This window comes from Cavia porcellus, unplaced genomic scaffold (genome assembly GCF_034190915.1).
Source record: "Cavia porcellus strain 051 isolate PalLab524CR breed Dunkin Hartley unplaced genomic scaffold, mCavPor4.1 scaffold_28, whole genome shotgun sequence".
Lineage (NCBI taxonomy): Eukaryota > Metazoa > Chordata > Mammalia > Rodentia > Caviidae > Cavia > Cavia porcellus.
In genome coordinates, this window is record NW_026947511.1 from 46,788,740 (window position 1) to 46,808,205 (window position 19,466).

Consider the following 19,466-nt stretch of genomic DNA (forward strand, 5'->3'; position numbering starts at 1 on the left):
TGGCCAGTCCTGTCCCTGCCCTGACATGCGTTTGCTCCTGGGGGACTTGCTCAGGCTGGTTGTCAGCAGATCTGTTCTCCACTCTCCGGGGACGAGAGTGTCCGCCTGGCTTTTACTGTGGAGAAATCAGAGATTCCCCCTGGCACTGGCAGTGCCGCCCACCTAGCAGGCAGGGCTCTGAGGCCAGGGCTGGGCCTCGGCCACGCTAGCTGCATGGTGTCGGAAGTCCCTTCCCTACCTGGGCCTCAGTTTCCTCATCCGTGATGCCAGGGGACTAGGTGAGGACCTGGGCCTCCCTGCACATCTGTACCCAGGATCTGGTCTTTTGTGCTGTCTGAGAGGAAACCTGCCGCAGGGAGCCCCCCCCCCCCCCTTTCACCAGCACCTCGCACGCGGCGCAGCGGCCTCCAGCCTCCTTCTCCACCCGTTAGCTCAGCAGCTCAGCGTTTGGACTTCGCACCCTGGCAAAATTGCCAAAAAATATTTTCAGGACCAACATAGGGATGCCAGTATTTTATTTTGTCAAGTAGGATGTTAAAAATAGCACGTGCTGCCTGCATTAGACACAATGAATCGAAAAGAAAAGCTAAGCAAGGACAATGCTCTTCTTGCGTGTATACGGCTGGCGAAACCGATCTAGCCACTTGGCGGGGTCCTGTGTCCGAACTGTAGGATTTGCTTCTTGGTGCTGGTGGCCATGGTGACCGTGCTCCGTCCTCCTCAGACGCCTGCTTGGACCCATGTGATGATGTCACAGACAGACACGATCTTTGGTGCTTCTCAAAGTGGCTTCACTTGCACCACACCAGACAGGGCCTGCCCCTGGATGGAGATGGCACTGGTGAAGATGTGTTTCCTGTCAGCATAGGGGCCTTTGATGGCATCTTTGGGTCACTTAAAATCCAGGCCAAAGTTCTTCTGTGGGGAGCTTCCCCTGCTGGTTTCTCTCAGCAGAATCCGGAATGATTTTGAAGGGTCTCTGGTTGTTGTGTGGGCTGACTTTGAACTCACCATGTAGCCCAAGTTGGTCTTGAACTCCCAGCGATCCTCCTGCCTCAGCCTCCCAGATTCTGGGATGACAGGTGTGATCACCACATCCCCAGCCTCCTTAACCCTTATTATAATCCAAATACCACCTGGGGTTCTTGAGGGTGGATGGTGGGCTGAGGGACAGGCAGGAAGTGCTCAGAGCTGGGCCCATGCACCTGCTTCTGGCAGCTTGAGCAATGCTAGAAAGAAAGACCAGCACCCACTTACAGACAGACAGAGACAGAGACCAGCAACTGACACCACAGGTTATATTTTTTGTGTGCAGAAATGCAGTAAGAAGTGGACTGTAAATTTTTAACCCCCACAGCAAAGTGCCAGGTCTGTTTTTTTTTTTTTTCTTAACTCTTTCAAGTCACAGACAACACTTGGCATTGGTGGCTCACTCTGTCTGGGCTGTAAAGACCTGTATTTAATGGCAGCCTTCCCCCAGGGTCCAGCTACACCCTGTGCTACTGTTCCTTTAAAAACTGCGCCTGTGCTACCATACGGACCCAATCAGCTGGCAGACGGAGGAGCTACTTGGGCACCTGACCACTGGTACTGCCAATAAAATGAGAGTCTGTAGGAAGCCTGGAAGAGTGACAGCCTCCTGAGGGAGCCTGGCAATCCTGTTTAAAGGGGCAGTGTGGCAGATGGACTGCTCAGGCTGAGGGCTAAGTGGTATGGAGTTCAGAGTCCCTGCACTGACCGACGCACCCCAGAGTGGCTGCTGTCCTACTGGAAGATGATAATTTGCTGGGAAAGGTGAGTGATTTATCTGACTAATTGGACTTTTATTTGCATTTTAAATCATGCTCTTTTGCTAAACTAATGGACCCCTATTTATAGATGACTCCAACACAAAGTGACTGCTAATTACTACAATTAATATCACGTTAAGGGCTTGCCAGCCAACTTCACAGTGACTTGTATCGCCTACTCATTTTCAATTAAGGCGCACTGACAGGGAGAATACGTGGTTATTAGGAGTGGGCCCTGGGGTGTCATTACTGCTCACGAAGGTCATTAAGCTGCTCCCCTGCTGGGCTGGCACCTTGTGCCTGGGAACCGGGGCCCAGATCCATGTTCTACCCAGGGGCCATAAAGGGTGTGTGCCCCAGGCTGCTGGGCAGATGGCACAGCTGGCTCTGAGCTGCCTGGAGGTGGAGCAGAGGATGCCAGGCCGAACTGGGCAAGGAGGCTGAGGGGGCTGTTCCTCTCCAGCTGACAGGAGAAACGCAGCCACCCTCAGGCACATTCATGGGACAGGCAGGGGGTTGGCAGCAGGGATGGGTGAGGCGATCAGAACCCAGAGACAGCTGAGAGAGCCGAGGCTGGGGAGGTGGAGGTGGGTGGGGGAGGCTGGGAGGGAGCTGTCTCGCCTGGAGGAAAAGCCAGTCACTGGGGTGTAGGGGAGGGCAAGAAAGGGGTGGTAGCGGGAAGTTGGGGAGGTGACCGTCCCCTGGCTCTCTGATCTCTGGTAGCCTCAGTCATGGACCAGGTCAGGGCTGGCAACTCCAGGGCCCAGGCAGGGGCTGGCCAGCAACCTGAGGGGTACAGGGCTAGGCCTGAGCTGAAGACCTGGGGCAGGACGGGAGATGTCCTAGGCAGGCCAAGAGCTACTCTGGGGGCTTCAGGAGCCTGGGGAACCGGCTGTGGTGTTTGTATAACCGTGCGGGTAACAGGTCTGTGTGCAACAGAGCCAGAGCTTTCCTGGGTGCTGGCTGTGAGTGTTCCCCGCACACCGCTGCTCTGGAGCTTGGTAGGTGCTCACCAAACTCAGTGGGGACTTAAGGAAGCCACCTCTTAAGCAAGCCCCTTGAATAATGGGTACTTGGTCGTGGGCAGCGGGGGGTTCACTTCCAGACCCCATCTCTATTCAGGGTGAACCCGCACATCTGCATCCCTAACCTCAGCCTGCCCAGAGCCCCCCACCTCTCCAGCTGCACCAAGGGACAACTGGGTGGCTGTGGGGGTGAGTGGGGAGGACCTGCTGGTTCTGATATTGGGGTGCTGGATTTCCTTCTAGAGGTGCTTCCTAGGTTCTTCCTGTCCCCCCAAAAGAACTGAATGAAACAAGCATAAAAGATGGCAAAGTTTCACATTTATTAAAGACCAAAAGGGGGGGGGGATGGGTCTGCAGAGCAAGTGGGCCAAGCAAAGTAGAAAAAAGGGAAGAAAAAAAGAAAAAGAAAAACACACCCTACAGTATAGAGCACACTAAAAAAGACACAGCAAAGTGAGCACTTAAAGGCTATAGTCCCTTTGTCGTATTTTACACATGGGAGCTATGTCCCCGTCATACTTTCAAAAGCCTGCTTGAGTTCTCGCGAGAAGTCCACTCTCGGGGCTTCAGGATGGTTTTGCGCATGCGTCCTGGGATTTCCTCCAGCAGTCAACTGCAACTGCTTGTTAGCCGCCCTGTGTCTTCCTGCCCGGCTGCTCCTCTCCCTGAACCCCAGGAGGTTCCGCCCGCCACTCCCGCTTGCTGCATCCTCCCAGGCTCCGCCCTCAGAGCGGCTTCTTTGCTCCTTGCTACCCTGGTCCTTTCTGAGTTGTCCCCAGAGCCTTGAGGAGGCCTCCGGTGTCTCCACACACAGGCGTCCAGCGCTGTGGGTCAGGTTCGCCTGCACAAAGATGACATGTTTCGGATCACCCGCAAGTCTCGCTCACCCTAGAGTAGGAAATCTGGGGTTCATTCTTGGGGCACTGTGACCACCAATTGCTTAGCTGGTAAAGGTTCCCACTTGTGGTCCAGGCCTGCAGCCTTCGCTTCCAACAGAAGGCCAGAGCGGGAGGAAGACAGGCTCATCTCTCAAGCACTTCCTAAAATCCATCCACTCAGGGCGACTGTGTTCAGGTGGCGGCTGCACGGCCACACCTGGCCGTGAATGGAGGACTGTGGAACTTTGCGGTCCTCAGTTTCCCACAGAAGAGCAGGGTTCTGTTGCTAAGGAAGCCTCGAGGGGCTGCAGGACAGGTGGCCTCAGAGAGCACGCCCCCTCCATCCACCAGAATTTGAACAACTTCCCAGGACTAATTCTCTTTCTGCAGTCCTAAGAGAAGCAGAAATGAGAACAGCAAAGTCCCAGCAGATGTCTAAAGGCCCGGGCATATGCGTAGGAGATCCCAGACCTGACCTTCAGTGACACGTGATTAAACCGTGAATTCCGGAAGAGTCCTGTGCACTGAGGTGCCCCCAGATGACCAAGCACCCTGTCAATCATTTCTGGCAGCCTTATCCCCCCACCCCCCCCACCCCACCCCGGGCGGGGTGCGCAGCCTTGGAAATCCCAGAGTCTGATTTACCTCCGTTCTTCTGGTCCCCGGCCAAACAGCGGTGCTCCTCCGCGCCACCTGAGTGCACCTTCCAGTTAGCTCCAATACAGAGGAGCTACTTTTTTTTAATCACTGGGTGTGTGCTCGCCGTTCTTTGCTTGCCATGCACAAGGACCTGGACTCTGTCTCTCAGACGCGTCGCACATGGTCACCAAGTGGACTTGGAGGACTGTGGACCCTGATAGGATGCTGGACACCTGTAGTCCCTGCAGCTCTGGGACCTGGCAGCTGTGCTGGCATTGTGTCCGTGGACCCGAGCGGTGGCCTGCTTGGTTTCCTTTGCCTCCAGATCCAGCTGTTGGACAAGGGCACTGGTGTGTGTGGGTGCTCAGAAGAGGCCCAGGTTCCTGGACCCTGGCGATGTAGGAAGACTGTGCTCCCCACTGGGCCACTGAGCCAGGCTGGGGCTTGGCACTGTCACCTGGCCCTGCTGGGAACTGGGGAACCTCTGCCAGCAACACAAGTGTGCAGGGCCCTGTCCCCAGGTGCTTCTGTGGGTGGAGGGAGCTGGAAAGGGACATGGGGGAAGAGGACGGTGGGTGACATGAAACCACCAAGGGCCGGGTGGGAGAAGGTTAGGTCACTGGGGTGCAGCTTCAAGGGGATCTCAGGACTCAGGTGTAGTCTCTTCACTGCCTCCCAGATTGAGATGTTAGCTGCTTCAGACAGTGTGTGACAGCTAAGGGCCACCATGGTGGGACAGTGATGGGACCGAAGGCTGCAATGACAAGATAAGCCTCTGGCCACAGTTAAGTGTTACGCTTTGCAGCATGGTGCATTGCAACGGCTGAACTTCATGAGACCCTGCTAAAATCACAGCGGCAGAATATTTACACTAAATGAGAACTCCTTACCAAAAAAACCAAAACAAAAAACAAGAAACTTCTAGATAAGCCCTGTGGCCTCACACATTCAGCTTGGAAGTCTCTAATTCTGGAGGCTGCACCTGTGCCAGTGGGGGGTGGGGTGGGGCACAGACAGTTGCCTAGGTTACCTCCCAGTGCTGGCTGCAGACTCCAATTCCTCACTCCAGCCTCATATGTCTGATGGGTGAGAGTGGGGCACCCCTTCGGCCGCGATCTCCGCGAGGTGTCTGCGTCTCTGCTGTCTTACCGCGAGGTCAGAGTCTGCCCAGCGCTGCCCGTGGCGCTTTGAGCCTTTGAAATGTTCAGTCCCAGAGGCACACACAGGCTCCACCTGGCTGCTGTTCCTCGAAGCTGGCATGTATGTTCTTTTCCTTCTCTGTTTTCTGCCTCCAGTCTCGGCCACAAGAGGCCAAGCCCCAAGCACTTGGCACCCTTCACCCTGGCACGGGGCCGGACCCTCAGGGTCAGGATGCTTGGCCCCAGGGGTGCAGCCAATTACACAAAAACTCAGCAACTCTGGGTGGTTTGACCGTGACTCCCAGGGGCCCACGTCACCATGGAGAGGCAGCTTTTGGAGCTGAGCACCTGGCCTGCGCCAGTGGCTTGACCTTGGTCCGACTAGGAAACCGCCCAGGCTTGCTGTGCTTTTTCCTCTGGGAGAGAAGCTCGGCCACTCTGGACCAACTGCGGCCCTGGCCCATCTGCCTGGACCCTCTCTCCCATAAGGCTTGGCCTGTGTGAGAGAGTGGGCACCAGCCAATACCTGACCCGGTGTTGTTTCTGATTTATCTGGGTCAACCAGCATTGGGCGGGGCCGCCTCCCCTTTGATTTGAACCCCCAAGTGCCAGAGCCAAAATAAACCTCCCTGGAGTTGACAATGAAGGCTTGGGTCAGGTTTCACGGTGGAAACCCAGAGCTCACCAGCTCAGCAGCCGCTCCTGTTAGACGAGAGGGGAAGGAGCTGGAGGGGTTAGGGGTGGGCCGGCTGGCCCTGGCCCTCAGAAGTGGACAGTGAGGCTGGCACTCTGCTGCTGCCATCAGCAGCTGAGGTGCCCTGTCCAGGGGCTGAGACACCTGGCGCTGAAAAGCCAACCTGGGGCACGTCTTGGAGAGCAGCGGGAATCCCACGAGGTAGGGGGCCTCCCCGCTCTGCAGAGCCCACGCAGGCTCCGCCCTGCCGCCTCCTTGTATGTCCTACTGTAGTCCCCCCCTGGCCTCCGGGGTAAAGAGCATCTTCAGGCCTGTCCCGTCAGGAGGAAGGAGGCTGCCGCCACCCGCTCCGTAATGTGAACGAGCCCTACATGGTTCTCTGCCGAACACCAGGCGCTTGGTGAGAACTGTGACTATCTCATCCTATGACAGAAACAAGTTTACCCATGTGCCCTCCCTGCTTTCTTTACAGGTGTCCGTGGGGACCCATTCACATGGGTAAATGTGATGAGCCGCAGGCTCGCAGCGCTGTGAGGCCGCCCGGCACGCCCAGTGGGGCATGCACTCCATGGCCACCCTCTTGTGACCACACTGGTGCGAGGCCACCCCTGGGTCTGTCCTCCCCCCACCCTGCACCCTGGGTCCCCCCTCTTTCCTGGGATCTGAGCTCCCTCCTGGCATCTCACTGGGCCCTTGAGTTCAAGTTGCTGCCTCCTGCCCGCCACCCCGTGGCCCCAACCCCACACTCATCCTGTCCCCAGCACAGTGCTGACACCCCTGGCCTCCCCAGCTCCCTGAGCTGCTGGACACAGCCATGGCGTCACGTGTCCTGACTACTGCTGGCCTCGGGCCCTTCCCACGTTCGGGTCCTCTGTCCACTTGGCAGGAGACCTCCCCTTCCATGCCATAGAGAAGAACAAACACCAGAGAGGAGCTTCAGGCGGCCTCGCCTTCTCTCTGCACCCCATCAGCCCTCGAAGCTGGGTGCCAGGGCTGTGCTGAGGCCCGCTCTCTCCCGCCCCTTCGGGTGCCTCTCCCTGCGGCCCCAAGGGACCCTCAGAGGGGAGAAGCTCTGTTCTGGCTCAGTCGTCTTTTGGTTTTAGCTCCCGGGCAGCGACCACAGGCCCTGCCTGCTATAATTTCTGTCTGCATTTTCTTTGTCCCTCATTTTCCCTGGAAGACTCCAGGTAGAAGACAGACAGAGCCCGCCTAACAGGTTTGTGCGCTTGGAGACCTGAGTGTGGTTTGCTCAGTGAACGAATGCATGAATGAATGACTTACCCTGATTGCGAAGTGAGGAGCCCCTGCCCCTCAAGCCTTCTGGTTTCTGCCCACAACACCCATTTTCCTGCCCTGTCTGCTCACCAGGCCGCAGAGACACCGCCCACCCTGGGCCTGCACTTGGCACTGGGCTCCCTCCCTGTGGGCAGCTGGGATCCAGTTATCCTGCCTGGGTCTGGAGGAAAGTGCCTGGCACTGGCTGAAAAGGAGAATTCATGAAGAGAAAGCTGGGCACACCTGCATCCCAGGGCTGGCCGTGGGAGCAAATAAACTGCCACCTCTCCTTAGGGGAGCTGTGCATGTGCTGGGTCAGGGCGTGGCTCTGCTCTGCTCCCCACAGGGACCGCGTGCTACCCTGGTCCCTCAGGGCCAGTCTGAGAGCCTCGGAAGTCTGCTGTCCCCTCCCCGACTGCCTGCAAAAGTTCCCAAGTGATTCAATGAGAAGCCTGATTCAATGAGGTGAAGCCAGGCCATGGGGTGAAGGGGCAGACGAGGAAGGAGAGGTTCTGCGGGACGGGGCCCAGCCACCACTCCAGGCCCACCCCATGGGGCCAGAGGGCAGCCCAAAAGAAAGCAAAGACTATTTGCATAGCCCTTGTGTCACCCGCTGTCCTGATTGCAAGTGCAAAATGGTTTTGTCCCTGGCAATGGCCTCCAGACTTTGGGTGGACCCAGCCTCGGCCAGGCCTGGGTCCCCCTGCAGCTGCAGCTCGGGCCTGGCCCGTCTCACCCTCCGCTTTCTGACATTTGCATCTGTCTCCTGAGGGCTCCGTTAATCCGGTTCCAACACGGGGCCTGGGCTGCTGCCTTCCAGATAGCCCCTGGCCTCTCTGTCATGTGCCTTGTGACCATGCTGGAGATGACAGAAGGGTAGACAGGGTTCCCTGGCCTGGGCCCTATCACCTGGCTGCACACAGCAATAGAAGTGGCCACTAGGCCCAGCACCGCCCACCACGGCCCCCCTTGGGGACAGCCCCATCTTCCCGGCTGCCCAGTGGAGACCAGCAGCCTTTCCTCCCCATCTCCCCGCGGCCCCAAGGCTGCGCTCACCCTGTGACAGGGACAGAGGCTGGTTCTGCCCATGCCGGGTGGATGATGAAAGGTGGAACAAAGCTTGCCGTGTCTCCCTCCCGCTGTGTCTTGTTTTCCCTGAGAACTTGGAGTCAGATCCTGCTCAGTTCGCCCAGAGACAGGTTAATCCCCCAAGGGCAGCCCGCCCAGACCCAGGAATGCCGCCTGTTGCCCCCTAAACTCCCCACCATGTCTCGTCCTCTCTCAGACCATGGAACTAAGGCGAGGTAATGATCATTCCGAGACTCCAACACATTCGCTTGCCAGTTTTCACAGCTGTCTGGTTCCAGACTCCTTGGAGCCAAACCTAGTCATTTTCCTAAACGACTGCAGTCACCTCCGATTCCAGGGGAAGCCTGCAGGTCACCCTGGGGTGAGGTCATCCCCACTTCCGCGCAAGAGCACTCGTCTCCAGGAAACCAGCTTGGCTCCTTGAGCCACAGGACTTCTGTGGAGCCGCCACGCCACACGGAGCCAGTTCTCAGATAAGGACAGCCCACACCAAGGCTTGCCTGGGCGGCCTGGCTGCCCAGTCGCACAGCCCCTCAAGTGCAAGCCCCTGTCCCAGACAGCGAACCCACTTATGGCTGTGGTGGTCACAGCTCTTTCCTGTCCTTTACCCCTGCTGCTTTGGGGACCCCTGGAGCCAAAATTCTCACTCCTCCATGTTTTCATCCTCATCTGGTAGGGATTCCTCAGGCCTCCGCTCCCTGGAGGAGGGTCATCGGCTGTCTGACCTCTGACCCCCACCCCTTGTGTCTGCCATGGAGACCAAGTCCACAAAGTCCATGGAGACCAAGACCAAGTCTTGATTAGCCTGGAAGCTGCCCTCCTGGGCCCAGCAATCAGAATCTTCTGGGCCTTGGGGCTAAGCCCTGCTGAGTCTGTCTGGCTGATCCAGCCCCATCCTGTAGGGCAGAGCTTCCAGCTGGATATGCGTGTGACCACGTGGGTAAGATACGCTGGCGACCACACTTGCTGCTTCTCAGTTTAAGTGACACAGGGAAATGAGTGCTTTGCACAGGAACAGCGTGCTGCAGGCAGGGGACTTCGTGGAGCTGAAGTTCTGGGGGCCTTGGTAGCACTGGCAGCTGCTGGGGTGCCAGGGCCTCAGCCCTTAACCCACATGACTGGGCAGAAAGAATGACATTCTTTCCTTGGTTTGTAGCTTAGGACACAGTCGTGTGCCCACTGCCCGTGCTGGGCTGAAGTTCAGTCTTTGCCAAAGTAGAGACTCTTCTGGGGCTCTCTGACCTCTTGGGTGCAAGGCGTCCTTCTGCGGGGTCCTCTTCTTGTCTTCAGCATTGTTCCTGTGGTGTCCGGCACCTCTGTAGCCAAACTGCTGACCTCTTCTGGGTCCTGACTAGGGCATGTGGCAAGGTTAAGATGCGACTGTGTTCTTCCTTCCAAACCTGAGCCTGGCTGCCTTTTCCTGGGGGTGTGGGTTTTGCTCCTGGATTTGGTCTCTTGCTCCCAGATGGCTCTGGGACATGAAAGCTGGCTGGTCCATCCCCCCTCCCCCACCGCTGCTGAGTGTACGTTTCCCAAGACACCAGAGTTATGGGTTTCCCACAGGCTGCCAGGCTGAGGTCAAGGCCAGGCCATGAGCCCGGGAGACCTGGCCCCATGCACAGTCTTGATTCAGTGTCCCGCCAGCAGCTCCTTCCAAGCACTCTCACGAGGGGAGCCTCTGCCTCTCAGGAGGCACTTCCTGTCCACGCTCAGCCTCCAGTGGCCCTGGGGCCCCATGGCTGTCTTCTGCACTATCAGGGTCCGGGGTGATGCACAGACGTCCTTCCACCTTGTCGGTTGTTCACACCTGTCCCTAACCCAATCCCCACATCCCCTTCATGACTGGATCTTTCTAAGTCTCTGTACCCCTGGCCCCAGATGAGCAAAGCCGTCACACTTCAAAAACCCAACCCCTGATCCTCACAAATGTGATCCTGCTAAGCACGTCCGCAGCCTGAATTCCACAGCTCTCACCCAGGAGCAGACGGCACAGTCCTGGGGGTCTGTCCTCGGAAGGCCTTTAGTGGGGACTCCGGCTCAGAAGGTCCTCTCCCTACCTGGCTGTGGGCTCCATGAGACTCTCACAAGGTCTCCTTCGGCCTGGGAGTCCTCTCACTGCCTCAATCCATACCCCCCAGCCCCGTTCTTCACCCCAGCTTCTGTCCCCTGGGAGCGCCCTGTGCCCCTCAATTTGGGAACCGGGCCTCACCCGGGTGTGTGCCCATTTCCAGCAGCTGGTGAGGCCACATACAACACCAGGACAAATCAGGTTTCGGCAGACCTCCTGGAAACTCAAGAAAATCCAACAAAGCAACCTGGGAACCTTGTTGGGGGACCCAAAGAGCTCAGCTCCAGGGCTCATCGCTCGCACTGCCACGGGCCTGGTCAGAGGCAGGTGCTGGGGGGCCTTTGTGAAGCGTCTCAGACCTCTTCAGCGCACTTACGTTATCGACCCTTTCTTTGTCCCCAGCATTTAAAACAGCCGGGGACCCGGCTCCATTTAAAACAAGCTGGCCAGGAGCTGGCAGGGAAGCAGGGTGCGGGAGGCCTCTCAGTACTGTGGTTAAGGGCAGGGAGGGTGGCTGGCGCCGTCGGGAAGGGGGAGGAAGGTGCGTGGCCCCCGAGGGTCACACGTGAGAGGGGATGGATGGTAACGGACACAAGACTAGGAAGCAGGCCCAGGCCCGACAGCAAGGGCCTGGTTACAGACATCAGAGCACGGGACGAGGGGTTCAAAGGAAGCTCACAGAAGCCTGAGAGGTCTGCTAACCCTCAGAGCCGCCTCAGCCATGCTCCCGTCTTCGCAGCATTCCTGCCCTCCTCCGGCTCCCATTGTCCCCACCTCCAACCCTGGAGGTCGGGGGAGCTTGTGGGCGCCCCCGTGTCGGGCAGCTGTAGCAGCGATGGCACAGTTAGCTAGGGAGCACATGAGGCTGGAACTGCTTGGGAAAGAACTCCAAAGGGGTCAGGGACACTTTCCATCTGAAACACACCAAGCACCAGAGTCCCTATAGCGAGGTGGCCCGGACCCTTCACACCTCAGGCCCCAGCCCCGTCTTTGGAGACCCCGCTGCTCGCTGCTGGACGGACCCCTGTCCCCAGGGACGCCACAGGCTCCCTGCACCCACCCGGCACCTCACTTCCCATTCCATCAGAGGCCCACGCCTCGGCGCGCCCCACCCCGCCCATGCCTGGAGGGAGAACAGGCCCGCAGTCTGGGTTCTTCTGGTCCCTGCTGCAGGCATTTGGGCTTAAATAAAAGAGGGCTGCAGTTCACATCCCAACCCCAGGGCTTGCCCAGGCCGCGGCATCCTCCTCCAGAGCCTGGCAGTGTGTTCCCAGGGCAGCTCTGCCAAGGGGCTCTAGGATGCCAGCCCCACCCCTCTTGAGGCCGGATGTTTTTCCATGTGTTGTCACCCACCATTCATCCATTCAACAAATACTCATTCAGTCCCTGTGTGTGGAGGCCTTGTCCTAGACCCGAGGGAGGACCACAGCCAGCCCTGCTCTGCGGACTTTCTCTGGAGGGGAGACAGAGTCGGTTGGGGAACAGCCTCATTCCTGTTTTTGGAACTCATCTCTCCCCCTGGGCTCTTGGGAAGGGAAGGGGGTCAGGAAAGGGTAGGGAAGGGTGGGCACTCCCGGGGAAGGGCAGCTGGCTTCCGAGGCCTCCGGGCACAGCCTGTCTGGTCTCTGATGGAATTCGCTGCCACCTCCCACCAAGTGCCCTGGACTTTCCCGGGATTACTGAAGGGGTTTGGGGAGCAGGTTGCAGCTGAGTTCTCTTCCTCTATTCCTCAGCCATTCTGTGCCTTCCCTAAAGGTGGTCTATGAGACCCGCCTGCCCCATCCCACCCCACTTGCATTTGCCAGCATCTTGGGCTAGCTCGGGCTTCCAACCTCCCAGAGCCTGGCTGTGGAGGCAGAGCCTCCCTCCTCCCCTGTTGGGACCCTGAACCCCACCTCTCCCTCCTCAGTCGTCCTCTGAGCTGAGTTTTGGGGGATAAGAGGGACTCTGGATGGTGTAGAAGCAAAGCCCACCCTGCTAGCTCTGGACAGCAGCCGTGACTCCAAAACCTCCTGGGTTTGTCTCCTCAGCCCAGTTCCCAGGTGCAGCCCAGCCGCAGCAGGGCCCCTCATGGTCACCCCACACCCTGGCAGCCTGCTCGAGCCTTCTCTGCATTCTCCTGGTACCTGGAGGGTCCTGAGCTCTGCCCTTGGGGGAAATGTCTCTATCACACCCGTGGAGACACTCGCTGTTACATACAGCTGCTATGGAGCCACATCCCTGGCATCTTGTGCCAAAGAGGAAACCTAAGGCCTGAAGTCTCCAGACCTGTTTCTACAAGTTCCTGCCCCAAGTGCAACAGGAAATGTTCTGTGCTTGTCTGGTGACCACAGTATGTCCCTGTGAACTTCTGCCCTGGACCTAAAACTTCCCAACTGCAAAATTAGACACCTTCTGCACCTGCTGTGCCCAGACCCCTGCCCGGCCAAACCTCAGAGAATAGCAGCACCTACTATGCTTTGCCTCTGTAAGAGCTCCAGCCAAATCCCACTTCGCTCCTCTTTCTGCCTGCCCAACTAAAACAGAGATATAAACCCCAGTGCTCGGGGCCCAGACTTCGGAGAACTTATCTCCACTGGGTTAATAAAGAGCTTGGTTTTCTCCACCTCTTTGAATGGCCACTTGCAATTCCTGATTCCCACAACAGTGTCAGGGCTGTTCCCCAGGAATAAGAGGCTTATCCCCTTGCTGGAAAGAGGAAATAATGCCCAAAGACCTCTTAGAGTTGATGAAAGACGCAGCTCTGCTCAGACCACAGCAAAGTGCTTGGTGAAACAGGGGCTGCAGACGCCAGGTGCCATGTGTTGCTAGGGGGCTTGGGAGGTGGTAAGGGGCTAAAAACAGTGAGACCTCTGTGACCTGGCCCACGGGTCAATCCGCGGGGTAACCACCTGGAGGAGGAACGGGGATTAACAAAGACAGGGCAAGAGACAAAGAGAGACAGAGACAAGTTGAGGAAGTCCAATCAAGTCTCGTTTATTGAGGAAGTGGTCGCAGCTTTTATAGGGCAGGGGGCGGGCTGGTGGGACAGGAAGAGGCTACGGGGTGATCTCTAATGGGTCATCATCACGTTCGTGTACGTGACATGAGCAGGAGAGGATCATGGTTGATGTAGGCACACTACGTGCCCATATAAGGGAGAGGCGGGGAGACAGCAGCGGGGCGGTTGCACGGCTCCCTACGCCTCTGGGAGGCCCGGCCCCTGTTGTGCCTCTGCCCTTTGAAACCTGCCTTCTCCCTCAGTTTCCTGCCCCAGAATGGAAAGCTCATTGTGCCCCTCCAACAAGTAATGTATTGTACGGGTGTGCTTGCCTCATGACCCCAACATATGTAACCACAAAATGTGCCTCTGTAACCTCAAAGCATGACCAGCACGTCCTTCGTGTAAAATTCTGCTTTGCATAGATGCCCAACCTAACCGAAACAAGAATATAAAAGCCTCCCCTGCCTGCTAATCAGGGCCAGGAGTACTTAGCATCTCAGGTCGGCTAACCCAATAAAACGGAGTCTTTCTCCTCCTCAGCTCCTCGCACCACCAGAGGTCCCTGGCTCCTGATTTCTATAACAGCAGCCGTGAGAGGAAAGAGGACTAAGAAGACGTGATGGAAGAGAAGGACACCAGCAGACCCTGGAGAAGACAGTGCACGGGAAGGAAAGGTGGGGAGCTGCCAAACACCGCGCTCCAGACTTGCCCAGTCCCGTGGAAGGCACCCCGAGTGAGCCTCCAGGGACCCGTGCAAGTGAGCAGCCCTGCTGGCTGGGGGGCTGTCCAGAGAGACTGGGCGGTCCTGGCCTCTCCAGTCCTTTGGGCCCGAGCACTCCATGGGTGGAGGCCCGAGCACTTAGGGAATCAGACCCTTTCGTGGGGTGAGGCTGAAAGTGAGGAAAAGCCCTGGCAGCTGGGACCTGGGATCCCGTAGGTCCAGGGGGGCTCGCAGGAGAGGGGGAGGGGTGCGCAGGCCACCTCACTGGCTGGTGCAGGTGGATGATGAGGAAGTGGGGAGCAGAGGTGGCCCCAAAGTCCCACAGGGTCATAGTACAAGCAGAGTGATGGCACGCACCACGCTGCCTTCAGATTTGGGTCCATTGTGGGCTGAGCATGGCAGGACTGTCCCAGCCCCCTTCTTTACCATCAGGGCCCGCACCGTGGGACCAGCTGTGCACCCCAGCCCTCAGCTCCCAGCAGACGTGGTGCTCCTGGGGTCTTGGAGGCCAAATGCACAGGTTGGATGAGTAGCTCTTGGCTGCCATGGGGGTGGAGGGTGGGGACTTAAAGGGGCTCAGGGCAGTTTCCACTACAATAGGAGAAGCTGCCATTGAGCACTGAGCTGTGGGAAATTCTGACCACCACCAGCCCTGTGGACAGTGATCAGTAAGAAATGGAAAGGAATTGTTTCGAAAGTTGAGGGGCGATCATGAAATTTAGCCCCCAGTCAGAGAGGCCCCAGCGCAGGCGGCCCAGGACTCGGGAGAGAAGCCAAGGGTGACATTTTACATACTCGCAATGGCTGGTTTCAGGGGTTGCTGCAGAGTGGCAGTGGAAGTGAGTGTGTGTGTGTGTGGACTTGTGACAGGAGCCACGGCAGACTGGAAATTCTACAGGAAGGAAGAAAATAGGAGCGTGGTCCCCAGGGCTGGCTGACACACCCAGGGAGAAGCAGATGCTCCTGAGAACCACGATGCACCACTCTTCAGGAGCTGCACCCCATTTTACCGACTGTCCCGAATTATCCCCAACAGTTTCCAGAACTTTCTTCACCAGCTCTGCTTTTATCCATGAAGTACTCTCTGTGTGACCCTCTCCTCCTCGTTGATAGATAGAGGCGCCCTCCCCCCATTCTGGCTGCCGATGGTTTGGTTTGGATTTGACACCAGGGTGCGGTTTCACTTAAAACACACGACCACGGCTTCCTCAAATCCAGTTCTCAAATTCACAGGGAGGAACCTGACTGGGCGGCTCCCTGTCCAAAGGCCAGGCCCCGGGTGAAGAGAGCTCTGGGATCCATGGTCTCATATTCTGAGAGGGGGCCGGCCTCATTTCAGGTGAAGGAGCTCGGGTGAAATGGGGCCATTACAAAAGATAAAAATGAAAATCAAACCAACTATTTCAAGAGCAACCCTCACCCCCACACGAACCCTTGGGAATAGTTGAAAACCCGCAGAACAGAGCCATTAGGCCTGTGACAGAATGCGATGGAGTGATCAGGGCGAGGCCCACCCTGCAGGGGCTGCAGAAGGGACTGTCTGGCGTGGGAGTGGACACGGGGATCCCAGCACACACATCTCGACTGCTGACAGGTGTCTACCTAGGCCCCAGGCGACCCTGGAGGACAGGAGGAGGACTGTGACCCCCTTTCCCCAAGCAGGGCTTTCCTGCCCAATAGCTCACTGCCAGGCCAGCTCCAGGGAAGCTGCAGGGACACTGGCCAGAACAAATTTGTCCCCCAATTCTTGCCAGAACTTAACCAAGCCCTGGTCACAGCTGAGGTGCATGCATCATGTAGGCACCACGACTTTTGTTAGTGTCACTGTTAGGTCCCTGAGCTGGACCCCCACCCAAACAGGACAGCCTCACCAGCGTCACACCTTACCTGCAGGAAACCCTCTGCACCCCAGAACCCTGGTACAGGGAGCCCACAGCAAGCATTCTGCGCTCCTCGCTAAGCAGCAAAACCCACCAATGCCACCCTGCTGCACCCACCCTGGCATCACTTTCTCCTGGAAAGCACTAAAATGTTTACCTCTCTCAGCAGCACCCTCCTCCCCGCCCTAAACTCCCCTATATAAGGTCCGCCCTGCTCAGGACCAGTGCTCTTTTCGGCCTTGGTCTGGCTGCACCGGTCTGCAATGAAGTTACCGCTGTTTGCTCCGACCTCGCCTGCCCTGGTGGTCTCCTCGTGCCCCGGTGGGCCTGACATCCACACCACGTCAAAGCCCCCAGGGCCTTCCTCTGCTGGCTCAGACCTTGTTAGACCTCAAGAATGCTGAGCAAGCCCGGAGCTTCCCAGAGCCCTTGGGCCTGTCAATAAAAGGTGCCTCCCCCTGGGCGGCTGCGCTGCAGCCAGGCCAGGCCAGGGCTGCGCCCCTCACTGGCAAAGCCCAGCTGGGCCAGAAGCAGTTCAGAGGGGAGGCGGCGCTCGGCTCTCAGGAGGCTGCTGACTATCGCAGTGCTGCAGGTGGGGACAGGAAGCCCGGCCACTGCTGGGACGCTTGCCCTTTCCTGTTGGCCAGTAGAGGTACACAGTTGGTGGGAGGCGATCTAAACAGCAGCGGCCTGGAAGCCAAACAGAACTGGCGCAAGCAGCATTTCATTTTTGGGTTGGGTTGGAAGTCAAGTAGATGCAGAGTCATGAGTTCCGGTCATCACTGTTCAGACCAACCTCTTCTGCAAGCAAATAGTAATGTAGCCCAAAGCCAGAATGGCGCCAGGCCCACCCCAGCAGTCCCACCCGGCCCCGCCCAGAAGCGGCCCTCCCAGAGGGGAGTTGCTGTCTTGCGCTCTGACCCCTCAGGTGCCTCTTCTGGAACCTGATGGAAATAGCCGCCTGGGACGTGCAGTCCTTGCTCAACGGCTACGCTTCCAATCTGACACCCCCCAGTGCGTCCACTGTACCGTCCATGGCATTCACATGGTTCGACTTGCTTGTTAATCTTCTCTTTTTCTTGTTTCAAAGTCACTGTAAAACACGCTCCCATTTTCCAGACTCGAGAGCCCACTCGGGTCTCAGCAGCCACGCTTCACCTTCTCCCTCCACTGCCCGTGACACAGCCTGCCCGGAAGCAGCCCTCCGATGGACCTCAGACACTCGGGTTCCCAGAGCCTGCACTGGGAGGACCCGCCCTCCTCCTGCCCAGCTCAGCTCTCCCCCGAGCCGCCCTTGCCAGGGCTGGAGTGGCCACCTGCCGCCTTCTCAGCCTTCTTGCCCCCAGCAGCTATTCCATGAGGAAATGGAAGGCCGGAGCCCGGGGCCTGGGGCTCCTCCCTGCCTGCACTCTGTCATGGCACGGATAGAGCCTGCTTCTCTCCAAGGCCTGCCGGAGCCCGTGCATCCACCTTCTCCAGGACTGTTCCCTTCAGTCTTCCTCTTCCATCCAGAAGTGTCTATTGCCCCCTTGCTAGGACACCTCCCCCACATGCTGCTAACTGAGTCAATTTCCTTCCCTTCTGGGGACCCATACCTGCTCCCCTCACCACAGCAGCCACTGAGCTGAGCTCAGGGGAGTTTTGCCAAGCGCACGCGAGCCTGCCTGGACCCTTCCCTAAGGGTCAGCTCTCTGCTGAGGTGTCTTCCGGCTTCCCTAACTGCCTATTACCAGAATGAAGCGCAAAAACACCCTGGAGCCGAGGCCACGGCGGTCAGTGGGAGACGGGAGCTGCAGGGGCACAGCCACAGCCCGCAGCCGTCAGGTCAGCCAGGCAGGACACAGGACGTGCGTCAGTTAGGAAACAGAAAAGCTGAAAGTAGGACAACACAGAGCTGAGAGGCCCAGAGAGGGCGGCCGGGCGGGACCCCGGGAGGAGCCGGCCAGTCCACGCCCCCCCATCTTCCCTCCTGGGGACACTGGGCTCTCTGGCTGGCTGGGGCAAGGAGGTAGTCGTCCGGGTTGCCTTCCCAAGGGACGGGGCTTGGGGCAGATGGAGACCCTCAGGCCAGGGCCTTCCCTGGGAACAGCCCTGAAGGGGAACGTGTGAAGTCAGAGAGGCAGGTGACAGCCCAGTGCCACCAGGGACAGGAGAGGCCAAGTCTCATCAGTGACATTGCAGTGGAGACCAGGAAGGAAGCCTGGGGACCTGTGACATTCCTCCAGCCCAGTCCCTTCCCCTGCTGTGTCCTCTTTTTGTATGGCCCGGAGTCCGGCCATCCTCACGAGGCAGGACGGGGTGCAGGAAGGCCAGGGACTGTGCGGGGGAAGGAGACGCCTGGGAGAAAAGAAGTGACCGGGCGGGCGGGAGAACGGCTGAGGCAGAAAGCAAACGGCCACCAAAAGCAAATCCACGATCAGAGACGGTATTGCTGAGCTCAGAAACTGTCCTCAAGGAGCCCGCCAGAGCCTGGCTTCTTCCCTGCCATCCCTTTAAAATGGGGCACAGGCACAGGGAAGAGACTGACGCCCCCAGCCGGGTCACGCCCTAGTCACAGGGACAGCCCAGGACTGCAGACAAAAAGAGGCTGCCCGCGCCTCGGCGGAGGCCCTGGACAGGCAGGGAAGGTGGTGGCCCGGCCCACCTATGCCACCTGCAACAGAGACCGGCTCCGTGCCACGCGGGAGACTGCCAGGGGCATGGTTTCTCTTATATGAGAAACTCAAAGTACACGGGCAGGAAAGCAAATTAGAAGATAGAGAAGCAGGAAGTGGGGAGCAGCTCGGCGGATTCCCAACTGTCTGTTCCGTGGTTTCCAAGATAAGTCGGTGCGTGCGCTACCCTGCTCCATTTACAAGCTCCCTTGTCCTCGCCGAGGGGGAAGGAGGAAGGTTTGTGCACCGACGCGGTGTGGTCACTATTGGTATTCTTTCATCTGTTAGGATATTTTGCTTCATTGTGTCATCCAAGCAAGATGAGCACTTTAAAAAAATATTTCATTATTAACTACTTGTGTTACTTTGAAATAAAAACAGAAGAAGGGACAGCCCGGGAGGAGCAAGGGACAGTAGGGCTGGAGCCCTCGGGACAGGCCTTGCCTTCCGTGCAGCCCCCACGATACCCAGGACAGCTTCTTGGGGCCCTTGATGGGAGGTGGGAATGCACGCACTTTGCTAGGCTACTTGGAGCAAGACATCACGAGGCTTTTTTGAGCCCCGAGCAGGGTGTCCCGGGGCTTGGGTCCCCAGGAGAGTGCTGGTCAAGGGCAGCTGTGTGTCTTACTTA

The 19,466-nt window shown here is 57.9% G+C and overlaps 1 long non-coding RNA gene across 1 annotated transcript; it reads left to right on the plus strand.

Annotated features, from left to right (window-relative positions):
• The first annotated feature begins 1,643 nt into the window (after nt 1-1,643).
• Nucleotides 1,644-19,190, plus strand: LOC111757961 (uncharacterized). Its single transcript, XR_002792212.2, has 4 exons — nt 1,644-1,794; nt 14,121-14,254; nt 14,734-14,821; nt 15,172-19,190. It is a non-coding gene; the product is annotated as an uncharacterized LOC111757961 (long non-coding RNA).
• Nucleotides 19,191-19,466: the final 276 nt, after the last annotated feature.